At 36.1% G+C, this 12,330-nt stretch overlaps 1 protein-coding gene and 1 long non-coding RNA gene across 2 annotated transcripts in view; one reads left to right on the top strand and one right to left on the bottom strand.

The window, feature by feature from the left end:
* LOC113235321 overlaps window positions 1-436 on the top strand; it is a 33,024-nt gene extending 32,588 nt beyond the window's left edge. The window contains exon 3 of the long non-coding RNA XR_003310858.1: window positions 339-436. This is a non-coding gene — a long non-coding RNA (uncharacterized LOC113235321). The remainder of the gene's footprint in view (window positions 1-338) is intronic.
* Window positions 1-12,330, bottom strand: part of LOC113235319 (zinc finger protein jing homolog) — a 218,057-nt gene that overhangs the window by 182,092 nt on the left and 23,635 nt on the right. The gene's annotated exons all lie outside the window — the stretch shown is intronic.

Genomic DNA, 12,330 nt, shown 5'->3' with positions numbered 1-12,330 from the left:
ATATATCGAACCAGTTTGAAGTGCAGGCACCTCAATTATGCAATAGTCGTATGTGGACAACATTATAAATCTACTAGCTCGCCTGTAACGGACTTAAATTTTTCAATGACCCTTTGTGTACCCGGCAAAAACTGCAATGTCCGCTATAATTGATCGCAGCTCATCGTTCGCGTTTTGCTTTTTATCGTTTGGCTCATATTCATTTGCATTTCATTCGGCGGCATTGTTTTTTGGGCCGAGTCATTTGATTGCACGAATATAAGCAGTGCTTTCACGCCGCGTTTCATGCTATCGATATTTCGTATTTCGAATAAATAGTAATAATGTTGTATTTATAGTGTCCCCTTGCCGTCAAAGAGTGAGAGGAGCAAATAACACAATGAGTTAGGGAGGGCGCTCATTGTCCTGCCATAGAGCTGCGTAAGTGGAGTCGTGACATTTCTCCCCCGCGGCGCCGCATCTGCCCTACCCATTACTATTGAAAGGTTCGAAATAAAAACTACCACATTAATTAAGCGTTTGTTGCATTAACAACTTTAACGAGCAATTATCGCGAAATGTTGGATTACTATCTATTTTACTTTCCATCGATGACTGGTTAATTGTTTGCGATGATTCACTCCTTGTTGGAAGCAATACTATAAGACACGTATAATTTTCGTCATTATGAAGTTATAATTTGTAGATATCGACACGTGATAATGTTGCAGGTGCTAGGCACCTAGGAGCTATGGACATTAATTTGAGAAAGAGGGTGCGCGACCGTAATGCTGGTATAAAAAGAAGCCCTATTATGTATGGAGCTAATACAAAATGAAATTGGTATAGATTACTGCAACTATTAAATTCCTACGAATTCGACTTCAATATTTTCTACCCAGACAATATGAAAAAGATAGCAAAATAAGAACCTTGTCTCTTGCTATGATAACGAACTTATGGATGAATCAATTTGAAAATTTTTCTGTCTTTCAATTTCGTGCTTGATTGAGAGGACATGCAATTCAACGGGAAATCCTTTCTTGAGCATCATCAATCTCGTTTGTCAGATAACACAGATGTAAACATTTTCTAGTACGTTACACTAAGTTCTTTATCTTGGTATCTCGTTTCCCTCAGCTATGCAAAACAGCAGGTGTGCAGGGCCAACGACGTTAGACCTTTCTATGTCGCGTGCCAACTGCAAATGTGTGGCATATTATTAATACTACATTAGTTTGCAACAATAGGGTTGTCAGACCATTTAGCTCATATCAAACACATGAGGCTGTTTTGGATTGTTTTAAAAAAGAAAATATTTTTCAAGAACGGAGAATGTTTTACTTTACTTAAATATACCATGCAGTAGCAAATATGCTCACTAATTATAAAAAAGGCCTAGCGTACTCAACAAAATCCAAACTCAAAAATATTCAGTGTCGGTTTTCTTTTTACAACTATGAGCTGTTCCATGCTATTCTTATTATTATTTAGCTTAGTTTCTTTTTTAGGAATCCGGAGTATAAGTTCGTTTGGAGGTGGAATTACTCCATAAATGTCTCGCAGACTTTCACTCGGGCCAATGATTTACAAAAAGCAATATTTCCTCTATCTTCACTAATTATTACTTTTAAAGGTGGTAACCCTAAATGTTTTCTAGTATAATAATATCTAGCTGTCAGCGATGTTGTTTTTTACAGGAACAAAATAGGCACTTTGTAATCCAGCCCCAGGACTAATGTTCCCTGATTATACTTTGAAAGACGATTAGTTCTTACGGCACTTGTTTACCCATGAGATATTTTGCTGCTCCTTTATGTTCCCGGAGACGCGTTTTTGTAGAGTACTGTTGTCACTTTTTCCTGAGAAACTTTTGCATCATAATATTCTACTTACGTGTCTTCTAGTTGCAACAGCCCAATAAGGTAATCTCAAAACTGTTAATCAGGAATCTGAATCGAACGCCAACATTGTATCTCCTTTTTGACAGTTTTATGTTATAGAAACTGGTTATTGATAATTTTATATCTATAGGGGATGTTTTCTGAACCGGTCCCTACACCTGTTTGTATTGGATTGGAGCAGGATTTCTTGCGAAGGGTGATCCTTATTTAACAGTGGGGCCTTTTGTGACCAACGTAAGTTGTTTTGTTTGACAATTAAATCAAGGGGTTGCTTGTTTTTGGACAAAACTTTGATTATTTTTATCATCTGGAACATTGTATTTCTTTTTAGAGGAAGTCTGCCGGCTGTCTTAAAAGTTTCATTGGGAGCCAAAAAGATCAATGGGTTTTATATGTGATGGATAATGTCTTAAAAAAACCTAAAATTAACAAAATTCTTCTTAGACACGTTAAGTGTCCAATCTACAATGGAACATCGTCGTCTTATGACTAGTGAGTCGTAAAACCTAATTGTTCAAGTTTAAAGGAATCCAAATAAAATTCGACTTCCGATTATTATCGGTCAGATGTTAAGCCTCATAGTTCAGTACAGCTTCCGACTCAATTTCAATATTTCGGAGTAGCAAAAACGGCTGCCGGATACCAGCGTAGCGAAGGAACGCCTTTAAACTGTATGCAAGCAAAGAACATGTTCCAATAAAAAATCGTACACAAAGTAATTACAGCTTTCGCGATGGAACTGCTCAAGTCTAACTAACTACTAACAAAATACTAGTAATCTTTCCCCGTCCATTTCCAATGTTTACTTACAAATGGTGTTGCGCCTGAGTGAGCATCTACAATCTTCAATTTCCGTTTTACACGTCCCAGATACTCAGTATATTGGTTCTGCTCCAATGAATGTTAGTTTTCAATAACTTGCCGATGACTCGTGTTTATCTAATGACGTAGAGTGGTATTTTAAACCAGACAATACTAGCTTCTTCGGTAATTATAGTATTTGTAGTCTCTGGTGCTAAGGCAACACTATTTATCCAGTTCTGAATGTCAGCAATGCGTATTACGTTATCAGTTATAGATTATAGACGTTGTTTCGATTTATAGATATTGGATGTAAAGGTTCAATTTCTATCAGTGACAATACCGACTATTTTCCAAGAAAATCATTTTTTTAAATGATATCAAGCGACGGGACGAACAAGTCGTCCGCTTGGTGGTAAGCGATACGTTTAAACATGAGAGTTGCAGTGCACTCAAAGCTTCAAATCGCAAATCGCAATATTATAGGGGCACTGCCACTGCGCCCGTCAACGGATGACGTAAGTTGATACAGTCCCATGTGTCTATAATTTCAGCTCACATTACCGCTTAACGGCAGAAATAGGCAAGGTGGCGATACTTCACTGGGCGAACTCTTTCACAAGGAGCTCTACTGCTACTAACCTTATATTATTAACCTATTCTTGAACGGTAACAACTCTTCTGTTTGTATCCAGTTTTGCATAGTCGAGGCGGGGAAATAACAGATAATTCTAGCAATTTAAAGTCAGTACGGAGAAATCTAAGGTGTAATTATAAATACGACTGTAACGTACAAACGCATTTCCTCTGTGAATAGCTGACGATGGAGTAATGAACTTGGTAATTATACCTTATACGATTATGGGGGCAAATTAGTGAATGATGTATGTACCAAAAATATATATAATAATATACAAAAATATTGTAAAATTATATTTATTCAAAAGCTGATATCGCAATTTTGTATAGGAAGGTCAATTTTGCTGTCGCTGATGAAGGCAAATGACCTCTGAACAGGTTTCCAACTATGCATATTTGAAACATCCGTAGTGAGGTAGGTGCTGCATTTTGGCTTAGCGAAATGATCTAATTCTCAGTTTCGAACAGTTTTACTCGTTAAGAATGTAGCTTTTCTATATATACATTTTTAACCGACTTCAAAAAAGGAGGAGGTCCTCTATTCGACTGTGTTTTTGTGTGTATGTTACGCGATTGCTCCAATATTTATGAACCGAAATCGATGATTCTTTTTTATTGGAAAGGGGTAACCTCAGTAGTGATCATATTCAAATTTGAAGAAAATATTCCACCTCTAAGGGTGGCAAATTAGGGAATTAATGATGTCGTCCACTTTCCGTTAACCGATTTCAATAAAACTTGGCCAATAGATGCTCCCTTTGATCTCGAAATACATTACATAAATATAAATTTCAACCAAAAGCTGGAACTCCTTTACATTTTTCTGTCGAATGCGTAACAAGGCTATCAGAACCAAAAGGTCGGATAGGGTAGTCAGGTATTTTAGGGGGCATTTACTGTACGTCCAATTTAAAATTCTTTTCTAACGTTAGCTCAAAGGATTTCAAGGACTTCTACAACGTCACAATCTCATTTTCGAATTTCTACAAGAATATCGCTCCTATACCTATCAACTATAATTTAAAATATTTAGTACCTCATACAACATCACGTACGCGTACACTCAGTCACATAAACAGCACGGCCGGCTGTTCGTAATTACAAGCGAGATCGAGGTGTCGAACGTCGATATCGTAGTGTAATAATTATTAATGGCCCGACTTTGCCTTGTAAATTGCCGCTTAAGTTTCAAGAAATCTTTTTGAACTAACCGTAATGGCATTCTACTGTATTACACCAGAGAAATCATAATTTAGGTATCTGTGTAGTTATGACATTTTTTTATATTGTTAATATTAAACACGTGGTGATGACTAGCGATCGAATAATTGGATGATTAATTACTTACAATTCGGTGGCTCGCTTACATGGAATGCGTTTTTGTATCTAAAAACTTCGGGATTGACGAAATTTATGAGCATAAAATTGTTAAACTTATTTAAAATGTTATTTGTAATTTTAAGTAACATTTAAATTATCTTTTATCATATTTCATATGGAAAGTGAAAAATATAAAAACTGTGGACAATAAGAATTTTGATAGTGGATAGAACAGACTACGGGAGGGTTAATACCCAGCAGTAAATGATATCGAACAATCGAATAATGAACGCTAGTAAAATTACGTCGTAATTATATTTTAAACGAAACAAAAAACTATACAGAGCCAAACCCTTAATTTTATTACAAACTGAGTTGGAATTACAGTCTTGCGGGACACCTTATCGACGTATATCATTACAAGAGTGGAACAACGGTAATATTTAAACCGTGCTTCAAGTGTTACGATAATATCGGCCGACGATACCGCGTGTTAATCGCAGAATTTAATAAAATGGTCAACTGACAGCCGATTGATATATTGCAGTGAGTGGGGACAAAGATAAAATTATTGCGATGTTAAAATGAAGAGGCGTCGGTAAACAGGAATTGCTTTAGACGATGTTGTATCATAAATGTATTGATATATAAACAACACTTTCGTTGACAATATTCGAAATTTACAATTTTTTTTTATTATACCAAGTGACGGACGGCCTATAACTTGCCGATGACTTCTGTTTATCTAATGACGTAGAGTGGTACATTAAACCAGACAATACCAGTATCTTCGGTATTTATAATATTTGTAGTCTCTGGTGTTGTATCAACACTATTTTTGCCAATTCTGAATTTCAGCGTATTACGTTATCAGTTATATAGATGCTATTTCGATTTATAGGTACTGGATGTTAAGGTTTAATTTCTATCGGCCATATCGGCAATACCGTCTATTTTCTGAACAAGTCGTACAACTGGTGTTAAGCGATACGCCTGTTCGTAGAAGTTACAATGCCACTCAGAGTTTTAAATCGCAAAGATCAGAGGGACAATGCCACTGCGCCCGTCACCCTAGACATAAGTTGACAAGTTCCATGTGCCTTCGAAAGCGGAACGCAGTAACGCTCATATCACTGCTTGGCGGCAGAAATATGTAGATAAGGTGGCAGTATTTCCCTGGACGAACTCTTTCACAAGGAGCCCTACTGCTGTTAAAAATTAGGAAACTCAGGGGTTCCAGCCCGGATACGAACTCACGGCCTCTGCTTGAGACGCAGTAGGCCAAACCATAAGGCTCCTACGGCTCTTGAAATATATCTATTTGTAAATGATTCTTTTTCATTGAATTCTACCTCTAATACCCAGTTTTTAACCGACTTCAAAAAAGGAGGAGATTCTCAATTCGAGTGTGATTTTTGTGTGTATGCTACGTGATTACTCGATATTTCTGAAACGATTTTGATGATTCTTTTTTAGTTGGAAAGAGGGTACCTCAGTCAGTACGGTCTTTCACGGAATAGTGTTCACTACCTAATTTTCGTGGCAATTTTTATTATTTAAATATTCAGTATATCGACTGTGAACTGGCAACCGGTACTATCACAATTTTGACTAAGTACTTTACACGATGAAGAAAAAAATTGTTTGCGTCATTTATATAACATCTGGTTTATTAAATAAATATACGTAGTGTATGTGCAATAAAAATTGTTAAAAATTACGTATTTTATTTAATAAATCAGATGCAATATAAATGTCGCAAACAATATTTTCTTCATCCTGTAAAGTTTACAGTCGGTATTCAGCTCTGCTGCTACTGATGATGAGTCTCAATCAATCGGGCGCTTGACGACGACGTCAGTTCTGTGTCAATTTTTCTCCGCCTGTTCTTATTTTATTCATATTAATTTACAGCGCGCGGATTGCAGAACGCGAGGGGCGACTCCCCGCACCTTACCTCCTAAAATCTAAGCTCGTGTGGAACGTTGCAACTGGTACGAGGTTTACTATTAGGCGCTCGACTTGTTCTTCTCGTTACTTGGTATTATAAAAAAAATCTGACTGAATATTTTTCAGTTACACTGTACTTTGGCTTGACACCATATTGTTATTAACTAAAAACGCATACATTCGATCACCGTCAAAAATAACCGCTAAAGCAAATAAGTATGTTATTTATATTAAAAGTTCTGGTATTTGTGGCCAGTGGTTAATATACCGGTGTTATCGTAATTCAACCTTTTTATGCCATTCGCGTTATGACCATGAGTATATTATTTAATCTCATTCATTATGATAACTACACTGGTAGAGGTTGTATTTCGATTCTGTGTCTTCTTGTGCTTATGCGGGCTTTACATGTTTATTTTTCGAATCCATATTTAAAATTTAAAATATTTTTATCTATAATTTTAAACGCTTTTGCACAGTAAATTTCACACCTTTTTCTAGTCATGGATTCCTCTAAAAATTTCAAAGAGTCCATGGACCCTATTCAAATAATAAAAAAACGAAACGTAGGTTTTTTCCAGATTTTATTGTTTACGATCAGACTTTACATATAAATAGTTGGGAGTGACGGTTGCTGCTGCATATGCTGAGAATCATAATTAGAACGTCAAAGGGGTTGATGTTAAAGGCACTTACGCGCGTTTCGCTCGCTCCAATAATGGACGGCCGTCAAAGGGCGCGAAAATTCAATAATCTCCGTATAGAGTACTAAATAATCTCAGTACAGAGTACTAAAAAAACCGACCTCAACAGTACGTGGAATTACATATAATTACCAAGTTTTATTGAAATCGGTTACCGGAAAGTCCGCAAACCCGGATTCATCCCCTAGTTCGCCACTATACGGGTCTTGACACAAGAGATAATAAAAATCGGTTCTCACTTCTTAAAGTATAATGAGAGAGAAATACGTCTTGAATTGGAGAATAGCAAAATCAACCATTAAAATAATTGCTCCTTATAATAAAATTTAGGCGCTATTTATAAAAATGAATCTTCATGCGTGAACAGCCACCCTTAGATGTGGATTATTTTCTTCAAAATTAAATGGGACCACTCTTGAGGTACTCTCTTTCCAACAAAAAAAGAATCATCAAAATGGGTTGACAAATGCCCGAGTTATCGCGTAACATACATACAAAAAACCAGTCGAATTGAGAACCTCCTCCTTTTTTTGAAGTCGGTTACGCGCACAATACCTACCTATTATTGTAAACCAATTTTTATATTAATGCATTGTGTTAGGTAGGCTCACCACGGGCCCCCGGAGTCCATTAACGGACCCCTTAGGGGTTCATGGACCACAGATTAAAAACCACTGGTCTAAAGCTATATCAGCACATGATAAAACCAATACTTATTAATAAATGACTTCCTTGAGATACCAAAGTGGCATAATATATATAGAGAGATATCTATCCCTCGCTGAAATTCTGGAAGTATTGTATTATGTTCTATATACACGTTTTTACGTATTTAGAAGGAATTACTTGTAAATATAACTATTTTGTTTCGATTTCTTGTCTTTTACTTTTAACCATTCCGGTATTTCTGAGGGAGGTATAATCCACTCTATGTACTATCCACTCTGGTAATCACTTATGCTACAAAATTTTTAAACCACTCGATACTGTTTATCACCTAACTGACTTCTTATTGAATTTCTCTTCGAATTCTCGGTATAATATGAAAAAATACATAATATAGAAGGGTGAATTTGTGTCAGGTGAAAAGATACATTGACATTTTAGACAGGGGGTGCGATGCGAGCATTCATGAATTTTAAAATGCACACATCAGAGCACTTTGCTGATCCCGTACCTGTAATAAGAGTAAAGGAGCAAAATCAATTTCCTAAACATGGCTTTAGATCACTACAGCCTTGTGGTAACCGTGGTTTATGATTACACTCGACCAATATTGCAAGGCCTCCGGGTATTCCCAGACACACTTACAAACACGCCTGTTACTTTAAGACGTTAAAGTATAAGAGGTTTTTGATAACTGGGCAAGTGTTAACTTCAACGAGGCCCCATTAGCTACGTAGGTACTGTTGAAATAATGAGCTTATAACTTCATGTTTCATGTTAGTACGGGATTGTTTCCGATGTATAAGAAATATAGCCAATTTTCACACGATCTTGTTAAATGGAAATTTAAGCGGTTTTTTTTTTACAATTACTTATTTTATATTGGTCTTCATTACGTTGATACTTGTACATAATCGATACTATCAAACATATTAAACTCGTAACACGTGTAAATTGAGAAATACAGAATTAATACGACAATATAATGAGATTTTATGGTAACGCGTTCGAATTTTCCAATGATTGGAAATGAAACTATTTTTCTCGAATATAATCGCGTACCTATATTTGTTTTTTCAAACAAACCAACGTTTCGGGCCATTCACAGGTCCCACGGTCACGGCTGATTGAGATAGTAAAGTCATCAAGGAGTTATGTCAAATATAAATGCTACCACCCTATTTTTCGTAACTTTTGTTTGTTTAAAAAAATAATATACGCAAGACCAGAAAAAAAAGTTTCATTTCCAATGTACAAAAATCCCAAAAACCTAAGAACTAAATATTTACCGAGTTCTTAGGTTTTCGCGATTGTTACACATAGGAAATGAAACTATTTTTCTGCATTTAAATCGCGTATATTTGTTTTTTCAAACAAACCGACGTTTCAGGCCCTTTACAGGTCCCATGGTCACGTTGACTGAGGTGGTACAATCATCAACCAGTTATGTCTAATATTAATGCAAACCACCCTATCTTTTCACTATAGTTACAAAAGTTATTAATTAAATACCTTATTTTTAATTTTACAAAGAAAACATCCCAATTTACGCTACATTACGTTTTACTAATTATTTTATTGAATATTTTTTTTTACAGTTCAATTTATTATTAATTAATAATAGAAATTAAAATAAATTAAAACATATTAATTAGTACTGCAGTCTTATGTCTGTTTGGGATTTTTAATCAGAGGAAATACTGGATCCCAAACTGGTGGTACTGAGAAACCATCTTCCCTAATGAAATTAGGATGTTTTTTAATTTCAATGGCCTCTCGCAGCGTCCTGGGTAGATAACGGACCTCTTTTACACAGACCTGGCGTTTGTTAAACTTCATTGAATATTAAAACTAAATATTTTCAAATGATATTTATACACGTCATAGAGATACGCCGCGCCTTGCTGGTCGTAGAATGTTATATCGATACACTTCCTTACCCACGTCTTAATGACGTTACAAATTTTGTCAAAGTAATTACGGAATACCTCTACGGCAAGGAGCCTTAATGAAAAGGGGATGGAAAGTTAGAAAGCAATCGTAACTTCGGAAAGTTCGACCCACCTCGTCTGTTCATTCTCGCGGATGTACTATCCGGAAAGTTCAAACCTTTACAATACCAAAACAGTTTTGTTTGCAAGCGGTGATTATATTTATATTAGCCCCATACCTCGTTTTGCAGACATATTTGTGAAAATATATTGATTATAGTAAAACATATGATCTAACCACTAAACGCCATTGGTTGAGAACAAGCCAGCTGTCCACACCTACCTTACCCGAGTTACCATTCCGCAATTTGAATAGTCGGAACAAAAACCCTGATATTCGCAAAGAAAGTCCGAATTTTCTGCCAAGAAAATAAAAATGAAAATCTCTCTCTCAGGCGGCAGCAGAGATGGACAAGCATCCAGGCAACAAAATTTTTGTCATAAATCGAGTTTTACTACGGAAATGCAACGTGGATATTTTATTATTTATTCTGATAATTATTATCCGAAAAATTCAGACAAATGACAAAATCCGAAGAAGAAGACTCTGAAGGTGGTAACGTATCGATTTTGATTATAGTAGGTACGTACACGGTGAAGCATTCGAGTCCGGTTTTATTCACTCAAGTGTACTCAACACCTAAAAAACTAACTGTCAAGTCAGCTAGACAAATGACAATGACCGTGGAGAAGCTAAATTAAACAATATTCCGGACAAACTCGTAGCCTTAAAAAAACGTAAACCATTAGCCGGGATCAGTTCCCCTCTTTCTTTTTCAAACTGGGGTGTCGCTATGCCGTGGTTTTGTAAAAACGGCATATTTGGATTTTATCCAAGTGTATTTTGTCACATCGTTAGTAGGTAACAACAGTTGGACATGTGTCCCGTCACGTTCAGATTTCGTAACACATATTATTGGCGAACGAGTCATTGGACTCGCATGACGTTGCTAATCACGTGTGTTTACTTATGAAGTAGGCACAAAAAATGTTAAACACGTTTTATTTGTCATTCATTTCGGGACTTGAACATTTATCGACAATGATATACAAATTGATAAAACTCATTTTCAATTTACATCTACAATCGTACACATTATTAGAACTCATTTCGATCTTACATCTACAATCGCACATAAATTGTTAAAACTCATTTCGATCTTACATCTACAATTACACACAAATAGTTAAAACTCATTTCGACCTTACATCTACAATCACATACAAGTTGTTAAAACTAATTTCGATCTTACGTCTACAATCACAACAAGTTGTTAAAACTCATTACGATCTTATATCTACAATCACATACAAATTGTCAAAATTTATTTTGATCTTACATCTACAATCACTCACATATTATGAAAATAAATTCGATCTTACATCTATAATCACACACAAATTGTTCAAACTCATTTCGATCTTACATCTACAATCATGCACAGTTTGTTATAAAACTCATTTCGATCTTACAACGGCCCCATGTTTTTTCCCTAAGGCCCTATGCAGCGTATGAAGAGCGCTATAACTCACGGCTTGCTCGCTATCAGCGTAGTGTTACTAACTTAGTAACTTAACGTGAAACGCTTCGTCCCCAATAAATACAGGAAAATAACTATTTAGACAGTTTTGTAAACATCGTTCAGTTTCCGACTACGTTTAAGATTAATTTATTAGAGTAGTTTATTTTTCATTCAATTATTAATTGTTGTGTAATAAATATAATAGAGCAGTTTGTTATTGATATCAAGATCGAACAACACACAAAAAAATCTGACAAAGAGCACTACATAAAGAGTCTGATGTGTAAGTGTAAGTGAAGCGTTCCGGGCGCGGGAATTTTTGTAATGTACTAATTCTTATGAACCCTGCTACACTGAAACGCGCGGTGGCGTCGCGTTTCAGTGTGACAGAACAAAAATTCCCGCGCCCGGAACGCTTCCGCGGCCACCTCTGTGTGGCCTGAGCATAATTGTTAAGAGCGGTGGCCCCGGTGTGGCAACAGTCGCTGGTTCGACGGAGTTGTTCGCTCTTTGTATCAATAACAATAAAAAAGTAGGGGAGTATTTTCACAAAAAAATATGAATAACATGGCAGTAAATACATCATGAATTCAACAAATAAATGTTACAGCAAAGAGTTGTTGAGCAACCCTGTTGCGCTAGACAATGCTACTTGCATACTGCCTTAAGAGATTGTAGAAGGTAATGACGCGAACTTAAACACCGCATTTCAGACAACAATAAAGGAAAGCTCTATTCAAGACTTCCACTTTCAATTTGATCGATCACTGACAAACAATGAGGTTGGAAGAAAAATATATTAGCCCAAGTGACGGTCTTTAAATCCCCCTTGGCACACGCCCCCTGGACGATT

The sequence above is a fragment of the Hyposmocoma kahamanoa genome, unplaced genomic scaffold (assembly GCF_003589595.1).
Source record: "Hyposmocoma kahamanoa isolate Upper Pololo Valley unplaced genomic scaffold, ASM358959v1 87, whole genome shotgun sequence".
NCBI classification, from domain to species: Eukaryota; Metazoa; Arthropoda; class Insecta; order Lepidoptera; family Cosmopterigidae; genus Hyposmocoma; species Hyposmocoma kahamanoa.
The sequence above is the reverse complement of the archived record's forward strand: the minus strand, read 5'-3'. Positions and strand labels throughout refer to the sequence as shown.